The following is an 11719-nucleotide window of genomic DNA, read 5'->3' as shown; positions in this document are numbered from 1 at the left end:
GTAAGGGAAGAACCTTGATCAACATGCTGAGCATGGCCTTCAAGCGACATGTTCCATTTTCTCCTGTTAGTGGGGAAAGCCAGGATATAGCAGTAATGCTATCTAACCTGTAAGATAACAACAAGAGGGAGCAGTGTAGTGGAGAACAAAAGAGGGGTGTGGCGTGTCACTCTATATGGCTGAATGAGAATTCAAAACAAAGAGATGCCTCAAGGTAAATGCCACCTGTATGTGGGAGAGGGTATTACAGGCCAATCTCCAGATATTCTGTTGCCACTTACCTCTCTTCCTTTGTCATGTGTGGGACAATGCACAGATAAGGTATGTTTCTTTTGGCTCCCTTTGTCTAGGTAGCCTTACATCTATCAGAAAGGCAAGGATCAGAGGGTAAGTTGAGACTACTGGTCACCTTCTGTTACTGCTATTGTTTCCCCTTCTTATTTCTGGAGACTCTTCTGGAAAACACTCTAGTGATGAGAACTTGCCTTGGGGAACCACACAGTACATCTGTCATAGGTATGCAGTAGGAAGACAGCTTCTCAGCTCTCTGGTGTGACTTTATTTCCTAGTCACCAGCATAGCCCTGATGTTCCAAGCATCTGTGATGGTTCAGACACAGAGGTGTGGGCCTGTGATCCTTTGTTTCCTAGGAATGTATTGTCATATATGCCTGAGGTTAGAATTGAGTGAGGCACAGGAAATCTCTAACCAGTTTCTGTCTATTAACTAACTAGGTGGGACCAAATAAGTGCGGTGAATTTTTAAAATTATTATTTTTGAGAGAGAGAGAGAGAATGGGCACACCAGGGCCTTCAGCCACTGTGAATGAACTCCAGATGCATGTGCGCCCCCTTGTGTTCATATGCGACATTGTGCACTTGTATCACAGTGCATCTGGCCATGTGGGACCTGGAGATTCAAACATGAGTTTTTAGTGGTCTCAGACAAGCCCCTTAACTACTAAGCAATCTCTCCAGGCTGATCTCTTTATTATTATTATTGTTTGAGAGACAGAGAAAGAGAGAATGGGCATATCAGGTGCTGCAAATGAACTCCAGACATGCACCACCATGTGCATGTTACATAGGTCCTGAGGAATTGAACCTGGGTCTTTTAGTTTTGCAAGTGAATGCCTTAAGTGCTAAGCCATCTCTCCAGCCCAGATGACCTTTTTTTAAAAAATATTTTTTGGTTCATTTTTATTTATTTATTTATTTGAGAGTGACAGAGAGAGAGAGAAAGAAGCAGATAGATAGAGAGAATGGGCGCGCCAGGGCTTCCAGCCTCTGCAAACGAACTCCAGACGCGTGCGCCCCCTTGTGCATCTGGCTAACGTGGGTCCTGGGGAACCGAGCCTCGAACCGGGGTCCTTAAGCTTCACAGGCAGGCGCTTAACCACTAAGCCATCTCTCCAGTCCCCCCCCCCTTTTTTTTAATGGGAGACATGATTCATCAAGGCAGGGTGCTGGTAGAGATGGCGGTAATGATGGCATCATTGGTCATGGTGGAGGCATGATAGATGGCCATTGTGGAGGAAAGTTATAATCGAGACAAGTCTCTGAAGTGGCAGCTAATGCCTGGGCTTGGCCTTTAATTGATCTTTTTCACATGATGAGAATGTGAGTCAGCTACTTTCGAAAGGCTATGGACAGAGTGAACATATATAAATCAAGGTTTTTATAAATTAAATATTTCCATTTTGACTCGCACTATAATTTCAGAAGCATTAAATCTTTCTTTCTGAATGACCTTTCCTTGTCAGTGATGGAAAATCATAGCCCTAAGTGACTCCTCCTGGTTGAGTCTGTGACATAGAATTATTGTGTACACAAGACAGCTGCAGGATCACCGGGTTTCATATTTAAGTCACCATCTTATGAGAAGTTGTTGTCACATGCGAAAATGCATTAAGTATTTCTACTTTCCATCAGATGAAATTTTCATGCACTGAATATTCTAGAAGAAATGTATTAAGCCATTCCTCAGACTACAAAGCTTATAGGAAAAACATGCAAAGTTATTAAAAGACAAATTATCTCCATATTCCATTTTCCCCCCTTAGGATGTCAACAGATCATTCAGGTAGGAGATGAGAATCCATAATAAAAATGGGATAATGATATTCTAGACATTAACATGACAAGAATAGCGAACTGTACCTCCACGAAGATTTTTCTTTCTGAACCTTAAAGTTTTTAGGAGCTTACGGAGGAGAATAATTAAAGATGAATTCAAATGTGCATATATATCATCAAAACCCTCCAATCTAAATTTAATATGGTAAATCAGGATAAGAAGCCTACACCCTACTTAATCTAATAATTAATAATTATTTTATTTTTCTACATCTGTTTTTTGAGACAAGATCTCAGATATCCCAGAATGGCCTCAAACTTGCCATGTAGCCAGGAATGACCTTGAACTCCTGGTGTTCCTTGTCTTTTCTTCCTGAGTGCTGGGTTTACAAGTGTACACTACCACATTGGCTTATGAGACACTGAAACACTGAACCCCAACTCTCTAACTCTATAAAGTGAGCTACCTCCTTAGCAACCTCACCTTATGTATGTTTTATTGTTATTATTGGTTTTTCAAGGCAGGGTCTGAGCATAGCTCAGGCTATACTCTCAGGGTGACCTGGAACTCATAGCAACCCTCCTACCTCTGCCTCCCGAGTGTGTTTTCTTCTTCTTATTATTTTTGTCATCCTCATCTTGCTTTTTTAAAATTTTTGGTTGTTTGTAAGCAAAAGTATATGCTTGAAAGCCAGACATGGTGACATATACCTTTAATCCTAGCACTTGGGAGGCAGAGATAGGAAGATTGTTATGAGTTCGAGGTCACCCTGAGACTACAGAGTGAATTCCCAGTCAGCCTGGACTAGAGTGAAACTCTACCTCGAATAAACAAAAAAAGAAAAGAAAAAAAAGTATATGCTTGATACCTTACTGGAGCCTTTATGTGTACAATTCTTTATAGTGCCCACAACAGTATTGTGTGATGCCTTTGATCCTTTCCATTTTACAGATGACAAAACTGAGACTTAAGGGTATTTAAACAACTCATTCAAGGACATGTTGCTATTTAAATGATGCAGATAAAATTAACTCTCTGGTCTAACTAAGCTTGGGATTTGGTTCTTAACTATACAGTACTTGCCCACAAATATACAGAATTTTTACAGATTACCTGAATTTTAATTTTTTTTCTTTTTCATTTAACATTATATTGCCAGCGTTCACTGTGTTTACTCCCCATCTTTTGACTGAGCCTGACCGGTGACCTCAGCTCTGAAACCACACTGGGACACCCTGCCCCCTGGCGGAATTCTGCTCATAAACACATTTTCACCCTCTCCCATATCCCAGGAAGAAAAGGTGCTTTGGGGGCTGGAGAGATGGCTTAGCAGTTAAGGCATTTGCCTGCAAAGCCAAAGGATCACAGTTTGATTCTCCAGGACCCACATAAGCCAAATTCACAAGGGCACATGTGTCTGGAGTTTGTCTGCAGTGGCTGGAGGCCCTGGCATGCCCATTCTCTCTCTCTCTCCCTCTTTCTCTCAAATAAATAAATAAAATGTTTTTTTAAAAAGGTGCTTTCTATTGTATAATTTTGTTGTTACTATTTCATCTCAAACATAAAAAAATAAAAATAAAAATGCCTTTTGCCTACCTCTTTTATTTTTATTTTTAAAATTTTTTTTTAAATTTTTTAAAAAATTTATTTATTTGTTTGAGAGCGACAGACACAGAGAGAAAAACAGATAGAGGGAGGGAGAGAGAGAATGGGCGCGCCAGGGCTTCCAGCCTCTGCAGACGAACTCCAGACGCGTGCGCCCCCTTGTGCATCTGGCTAACGTGGGACCTGGGGAACCGAGCCTCGAACCGGGGTCCTTAGGCTTCACAGGCAAGCGCTTAACCGCTAAGCCATCTCTCCAGCCCTAAATTTTTTTTTTATTATTTATTTGAGAGCAACAGACACAGAGAGAAAGACAGATAGAGGGAGAGAGAGAGAATGGGCGCTCCAGGGCTTCCAGCCTCTGCAAACGAACTCCAAACGCGTGCGCCCCCTTGTGCATCTGGCTAACGTGGGACCTGGGGAACTGAGCCTTGAACCGGGGTCCTTAGGCTTCACAGGCAAGCGCTTAACCGCTAAGCCATCTCTCCAGCCCATGCCTACCTCTTTTAATGTAGGGAGACGTTTATTTCTAAGAACATGATTGGAAAACCCTACAGAAATTCCAAATACACTCCAAGAAATAAGAATTCATTGTCATAGTGTTGAAACCAACATGGCTGCCCTATGCTCTGAAGCTAATAGCCTTTTTCAAGCATCTCCCCTCAAGTTACGTTTAAAGGCTTGAGTACATGTCAGATTGTGTCAGGACCAGTACTAAGACTTAAGCAAACTCTCCTGGGCTCCATAAAGAACTTGCAAATATATTTGAAACACAGGAAAATTCAAATAAATCTGAATTTGCTTTCCTCTGAGCTTACATTAATTCCTTGGTTTGAAATAATTCTCTAATGAATCTCTTTCACTTTAGCACTGTGATAAAACCATCACAGCATTAAAATGCATAATTGGATGGCCCTGGTTTAATTAGGGAGGCGTCAGGGCTAATATTGGATTGGATTGCCAAAAGCAACAGGGATGGATTTTCTTCTGTCTTTCCTTTATTTAAAAGTGAATTAGGCCATTATTTCTGCTATTGTTCATCAAAAAAGAAGCCCTGGGCAAAATTGCTGATGCTATCACATGGAAAAGGGCTGACTGGTGAGTTATACTTGCTTTGTGTGCAGTCAGTGGGCCATGCTGAGGAGGGGAGGGGGAAACCTGCAGCTTTCATCTTTATTAGCGAGCTGGCTCTTAAAAAATTAGGTATCTTTTTATTCACAGTGAATTACCAACATGGAAAAAAAAAAAAGGAGAGGCAGCAAAGACAAGGCTGTATGGCATGCATAATCTTTAATAAAAGACAAGGTTGTGCAAGGATTCCTAAGAAAATTACTTCGTGCAATGCCCTCCCCTAAAACTATTTATTTCCTTTTGAGCTTAGATTTTAGGATAGTGAGGAAGGTGGCCGATATTGAACAAAAAAGCAATTCTGAAGAAACTGTGCTTCCAAGTAGAACAGGAATAAAATACTCACACAAAGAGTGGAATATTCACCTGACAAACATGCCCTCGAATGTAAAAACACAGTAGGAGGAAAATGTGGAATGTGTATTTAATAAATTCTTTAGTCAGGCATGATGGCTTTTAATCCCCACACTCAGGAGGTGGAGGTAGGTGGATCACTGAGTTCAAGTCCAGCCTGAGACTACATGGTAAATTTCAGATTAGTCTGAGTAGAGGGATACCCTATATATGACTCAAATTCAGATCCCCGGAACCTACATAAAGCCAGATGCTATTGCAGACATCTGCAAATCCCAGTGCTCCTACAGTGAGATGAGAGGCAGAGACAGGAGGATCCCTGGGAGCTCATGGACCAGGTAGGCCAGCATATGCAGTGGTGAGCCAGAGACCCTGTTTCAAACAATGTAAAAGCTGAGGGCCAACACCCAAAGTTTTCCTCTGAACTTCCACACATGTGCCATGGCATGTGCACATCTAAACTCCCACTCACGCGTGCGCACACATAAACACACAAAAGATTCAAACTAAGGTGGGGTATGTGGGGTTTCCAGATGTGGCTGTGCATATATATTGTGCTTGCTGTTCTTATAATGCGGGCCTTGACATACCTCAGTCAAAAGATGAGTGAGTGGTGGGGAGCAAGGGTCTATGTTCCTTTCCTTTGAGCCTGGGTCTACCTTTGTCAGGCTTCACCCAGAATAAGACAGAGCTCCCAGCTGGTTCTGGGTGCTTGTCCTCAGAGCCCAGCCATCATGTTAGGAGGAAACCCAGTCCTTCAGGGAGGTTATGCGTGGTCACCATGGTTGACAGTCCTGGCCTGGGAGGGTTCAGCTCCGGCCTCTAGACCTATGAGGTTTTATCAGATGCTTTTATTGAGGCAAGCCCAACAGACTTCCTTATTATTATTTTTTTTTAATGAAAAAGAGAGTGTGTGAGAAAGAATTGATGTGTGAGGGCATCCATCCACGGCAATCAAACTCTAACTGTGTGCACCCCTTGTGCACATTTACGACCTTGCAAGCTTGCTTCACTCTCTGTGGAACCTGGAGAGTTGAACACGAGTCCTCAGGCTTCATAGGCAAGCACCTTAACCGCTAAGCCATTTCTCCAGCCCTCAACAGATGCTTTTAACACCAGTCTTCAAATACAGGTAAGGACACAGACAGAGCAGAGCAGAGACATCCTATCCCCGTCTGAGGTTCAGACCCACAGAAACCATGAGAAATAATCTATATATTAAAAGTTACTTTCAATCTGAGCACGGCGGTGCACGTCTGTTATCCTACCACTTTGGAGGCGGGAGGGTTGCCAGTTTCAGGTCTACAAAAGGAACACTCTGTCTCAGAACAACGACAAAACAAGATTACCTTCAACCACTAAGTTTTGAGATAATTTCTCATGCAGTAATAACTATAACACATAAGTGAAATCACACTGATAAAATCATCTCTTTGTCCAACTTAAAAAAAAAAAAAAAAGAAAAAGGAACCATCTCCGGGGCTGGAGCGATGGCTCAGTGGATAAGTGCACTTCCTGTGTACGGTGGCCCGAGAGGGTCTGAAACCACCCGGATTTGAATCTCCAGGTCCCATATAAGCAGTGTGGTCACACACACAAAGCCCAGCAGAGACCAAGGAATCTCCCAGGCTGTGCAAAACAGCAAGCTCCGGTATCAGTAAGAGACTCCAGCTCAAATAAGAACAGGCAGAAGCGCAATGGAGTGAGACACCCGATAGCCTTTGCAGTTGAGCCCCCCAAAGGTGAGCACATGGGGTACCTCAAGGGCATGTGGAAGTTTGTACACTTCATATACCACATACACTATAATGTACACACACACACACACACACACACACACACACACACACACACGCAGCTGATGCAAGAGCAAGCAAAGAAGGAAGGGTAGAGACAGTAAGGAAGGAAAGACAGAGAGAGAGAAATTAACTCTGGTATTGATTAGGATGAGGTTTAGCCCATAAAACTAATGTTATCCTCCCCTCCCCCTCCACCCCAATAAACATTCTGCAGGGGACCAGGATTTTGATCATCCCAAGTTCCATTAAAAAACAAAACAAGATTAAAAGCTAACCACCACGTCCCTTAACTACCATATCCTTCCCTCATGCCACCGTCTTTATCGCTAGTTCACACAAACACCACGCCATTGATTGATGATATGGTGAGTCCTGTCAAACTGAATCAATTAACATTTCAGGGGCATTTTCATTCCTACCGGCAAACCACTGTCAGCTGCCAGAAACACATGAACTAAAGGCCATGGGTTTAGTTTTATTTTTTCAAGCCACATGGGCATAACTACCTGCTACAAACAAGGCCTGTAAAGGTCAGATGATAATCTAAAAGCCAGCTCCAGTATAATCGCAAACTCTGCACAATGAGATCCCCTGGAATTAAATGACCTTAAAGGTCTAGAAACAAGATAAATGAGTTAACTTTTTTTTTTTTTTAAATAACACTGTGTTAGTTAAAGAGGATTGCAGTGGCTGTATGCCTTAACACATCAATTCTTTCTCACACACTCACTTTTTAAGTTAATTAAGCAGAAAATTCAGCCAGGAATGGTTTCAATAAATGTTTCTTTTACTCATGTAATTTTAGGAATTTTTTTTCTTGCTTTTCTTTTTGTTTTTGCAAGATAGGGTCTTGCTGTAGCCCAAGCTAACCTGGAATTCACTATATAGTCTCAGGCTGGCCTCGAACTCATGAAAATCCTCCTACTTCTGCCTCCCGAGTAGAGTGCTCGGATTAAAGATGTACCACCACACCTGGTTTTAATTTTAGGAATTTGGAGATCAGGGCTCTTTACATTGGTCCAGAGGTTTAAATATTATCCAGGATAGCTGGTGTTTCTATTTCCTTACCTTTTCCTTAAATTGACCACATCACAGTGATTGATGTTGTATCTGTATTCAAGATTGCTAGAAGGTCACAGAGTAAAATGGGTGCTGTCAGCAGATTTCTCCTTGTAGCTCCCTGGGCAAAGTTGTGTGACTTGGCTTCTGCCAAGTGTCATAAACAGTGGGAAGGTCACCGTAGTGGCTCACACCTGAAAAATCTCAGTGGTTGGTGGGCAGAGGCATATCATAAGTTCGAGGCCAGCCTGGGCTACCTGGTGAATGCCAGGACAGTCTGAGTACCATGTGAGCAAACCATTGTCTCAAAACCATTGGAAGGGTGGTGGAGGGGCACATGTATTTAGCTTCTTCAGACTCCATGGAGGCAGACAAGGGATATGTTGGCTGGGACTGGACATTGCGCATGCCTGTAGTATCTGAAATTACAAAATTTACCATTTGTCTTGATCAAGTGTTCATAGACACTTTAGTAAGTAAAGTGTGTATTACATATATAAAGGCCTTTTATATAATCATAGCCTTCTCCATCAAGTTAAGGAGGAATGGGCCTTTCCATATGAGCAATTAAATATCAAAGGGCTAGCAGTTAAGGCACTTGCCTGAGAAGCCTCAGGACCCAGGTTCTACTAACCAGAACCCATGTAAGCCAGATGTACAAGGTGGTGCATGTGTCTGGAGTTTGTTGGCAGTGGCTAGAGGCCCTGGTGTACCCATTCTCTCTCTTTCTTTTTCTCTATCTCTCTAATAAATAAATAAAAATAAAAGTGAATTAAATATGAAAAATAGAGATTTAAAGCAGTGTGGAAGGTTAAGTCTACAGCACTGAAACTTTAATAATATAATACAACAAGAAAAGGAATCAATCACATGTTGATAGCCTTTTAGACAGACATGTATGCATACCCATTCGAGCATATAATATGTATCAAAATCCTAATACAAACTAGTATCATCTTGTGTAACCTAACTAACTAATATCTAATAAAGAATCTTAATTTCCAGATAGTTATGTCATGCCCAAAGATATGATTAAACATGGAAGCAGGAGTCACAAAATGATCACGAATGAACAAATCATGAATGCACTTAGTACTGCTCATTTAAAAACTATCTAGCAGATCACTATTTTTTTTTTTTTTTCAAAGTATGGTCTCTCTCTAGCTCAGGCTGACCCGAAATTCACTCTGTAGTCTCAGGGTGGCCTCAAACTCATGGCAATCCTCCTACCTCTGCCTTCCCAGTGCTGGGATTAAAGGTCACACGACCATGCCTGGCTCTAGATCATTATTTTTGAGTTTGTCATTTACTACTTTCTTAAAATGTTCTTTAAAATTTTTATTTATTTATTTATTTATTTATTAGAGAGAGAGAGATTGAGAATGGGCATGCCAGGATCTTCAGCTTCTGTAACCCAGCTCCAGACACATGTGCCACCTTGTGCATCTTACTCATATGGGTTCTGGGGAATTGAACCTGGGTCTTTTGGCTCTGTGGGCAAACTCCCTAATAGCTAAGCCATCTCTTCATACATGACCCCCACCCATTTACTGCTTTTTTTTGGGGGGGGTTTGTTGAGGTAGGGTCTCACTCTAGCTTAGGCTGACCTGGAATTCACTATGTAGTCTCAGGGTGGCCTTAAACTCACAGTGATCCTCCTACCTGTGCTTCCCAAATGCTGTGATGAAAGGTGTGCACTACCATGCCTGGCTCATGTTAACTTTTAAAATTAATACTGCATGTTTGAGTATAAAGGTTGAGTAGTTAACTGAATACATGAACCCAGAGACAAGGCAAAATTTGAATGGCAAAATTAACATAACCCTGGCATGGAGGCACCCAAGAGTTCATGGCTAGGCAGAACTACATACTGTCTCAGAAAAATAACTCACAGGAGGCTGAGGTTGGCGGATCACCATGAGTTTGAGGCAAGCCTGGTGCTACAAAGCGAGTTCTGGGTCATCCTAGACCAGAGTGAGACCCTACCACCATGGGACTATTTTTGCATGCATATGTAGTATGTGGTGTGTATGCTTGTGGTGTGTGTGGGGTGGTGACACTTCCCACTGGAGTGGGGTTGCAGACACGTGTGACCACACCTGGCTGTTAGGAGGGATCTGGAGAATTGAACTCAGCATGAATCAGGCCCTCATGCTTATACGGCAAGCATTCTCACTGAGAAATCTTTCCTCAGCCCTGGAGATTTTCTTAAGATATAAAGAAAGGGCTGGAGAGATGGCTTAGAAGTTATAGTGCTTTCATGAGAAGCTTAAGGACCCAGGTTTGATTCTCCAGTACCCATGTAAGCCAGGTACACAAGATGATGCCCATGTCTGGAGTTTGTTTGCAGTGGCTGGAGGCCCTGGCATGCCCAACTCCCTCTCTGCCTCCCCAACAAATAAGTAAATAGATAAAAGTATTTAAAATATTTATTTATTTATTTTTATTCATTTATTTGACAGAGGGAGGGGAAGAGAGAGAGAGAGAGAGAGAGAGAGAGAGAGAGAGAGAGAATGGACGTGCCAGGGCTTCCAGCCACTGCAAACGAACTCCAGACACATGTGTCCCCTGTGCATCTGGCTAACATGGGTCCTGTGAAATCGAACCTGGGTCCTTTGACTTTGTGTAGGCAAATGCCTTAACCACCAAACCGTTCCTCTAGCCCAAAAGTAGTTGCTGTTGTTTTTTAAAAAAAGGTGTAGGTTACTTTCCAGTGAAGCTTTGGGGTTGGTGGCTGTGGGCCAGAGCTGGAATGAACCGCACCTCCAAGTTGGAGCTGTGGCCAGTGCAGTGGTAGAAGTTGGGCTGACCATAGCTTGTTCAGGATTTACAGGTCGTTAGGTTTTACAAGTCATGAAGCATGTGGAGCCTCAAGTAAAACAAGTTTTTAAAAGTCTACCAAAATCTGCCTTCAGTGGAAGCTATTGCAGGGGTTGGTTTAAACCCCAAATGGCAAAACAAGAAGTAGCATTAATAGTAGGTGCAAGGTGGATCTCCATATATAGCAACCAAAAGCAATGAAGCTAGAGATTCACTAGAAGGTCAAGCTAAAAAGTGAAGGCGATGCACACCTTTAATCCCAGCACTGGGGAGGCAGAGGCAGGAGGATCATGAGTTAGAGGACATCCTGAGACTACATAGTGAATTTCAGGTCAGCTTTGGCTAGAGCCAAGACCCTACCTTGAAAAACCAATAAATAAAGAAATAAAAAACACATGCTTGATGAATTTTAAGTTCCTATTAGATTATGTATATAAGCACCAACTTTTTGTAATCAAATGCCTCAAGGCTACAAGTTAAAAAGTAAAAATCAGGGCTGGAGAGATGGCTTAGCGGTTAAGCGCTTGCCTGTGAAGCCTAAGGACCCCGGTTCAAGGCTCGGTTCCCCAGGTCCCACGTTAGCCAGATGCACAAGGGGGCGCACGCGTCTGGAGTTCGTTTGCAGAGGCTGGAAGCCCTGGCGCGCCCATTCTCTCTCTCTCCCTCTCTCTGTCTTTCTCTCTGTGTCTATCGCTCTCAAATAAATAAAAAAAAAAAAAAGTAAAAATCAGGTGAACAGATTACTGGTGTGGAAAGGTCTAAGTGAGATCAGGGGAAGAGATTGAGTAAAGGAAGGGTTGGGAAGGGAAAATCAAAATCTAAAAGGGTATGAATAAGTCATATGGAAACCTACTTTTTTGGACAATGGTGCACACAGAAGC

The 11719-nt window shown here is 42.4% G+C and overlaps 1 pseudogene; it reads left to right on the top strand.

Moving 5' to 3' along the window:
• The first annotated feature begins 1474 nt into the window (after positions 1–1474).
• LOC123455600 lies at positions 1475–11076 on the top strand (annotated as a pseudogene).
• Positions 11077–11719: the final 643 nt, after the last annotated feature.

Source organism: Jaculus jaculus, chromosome 17, assembly GCF_020740685.1.
Source record: "Jaculus jaculus isolate mJacJac1 chromosome 17, mJacJac1.mat.Y.cur, whole genome shotgun sequence".
Classification (NCBI taxonomy): Eukaryota; Metazoa; Chordata; class Mammalia; order Rodentia; family Dipodidae; genus Jaculus; species Jaculus jaculus.
This window is presented reverse-complemented; position numbering and strand designations above follow the sequence as displayed.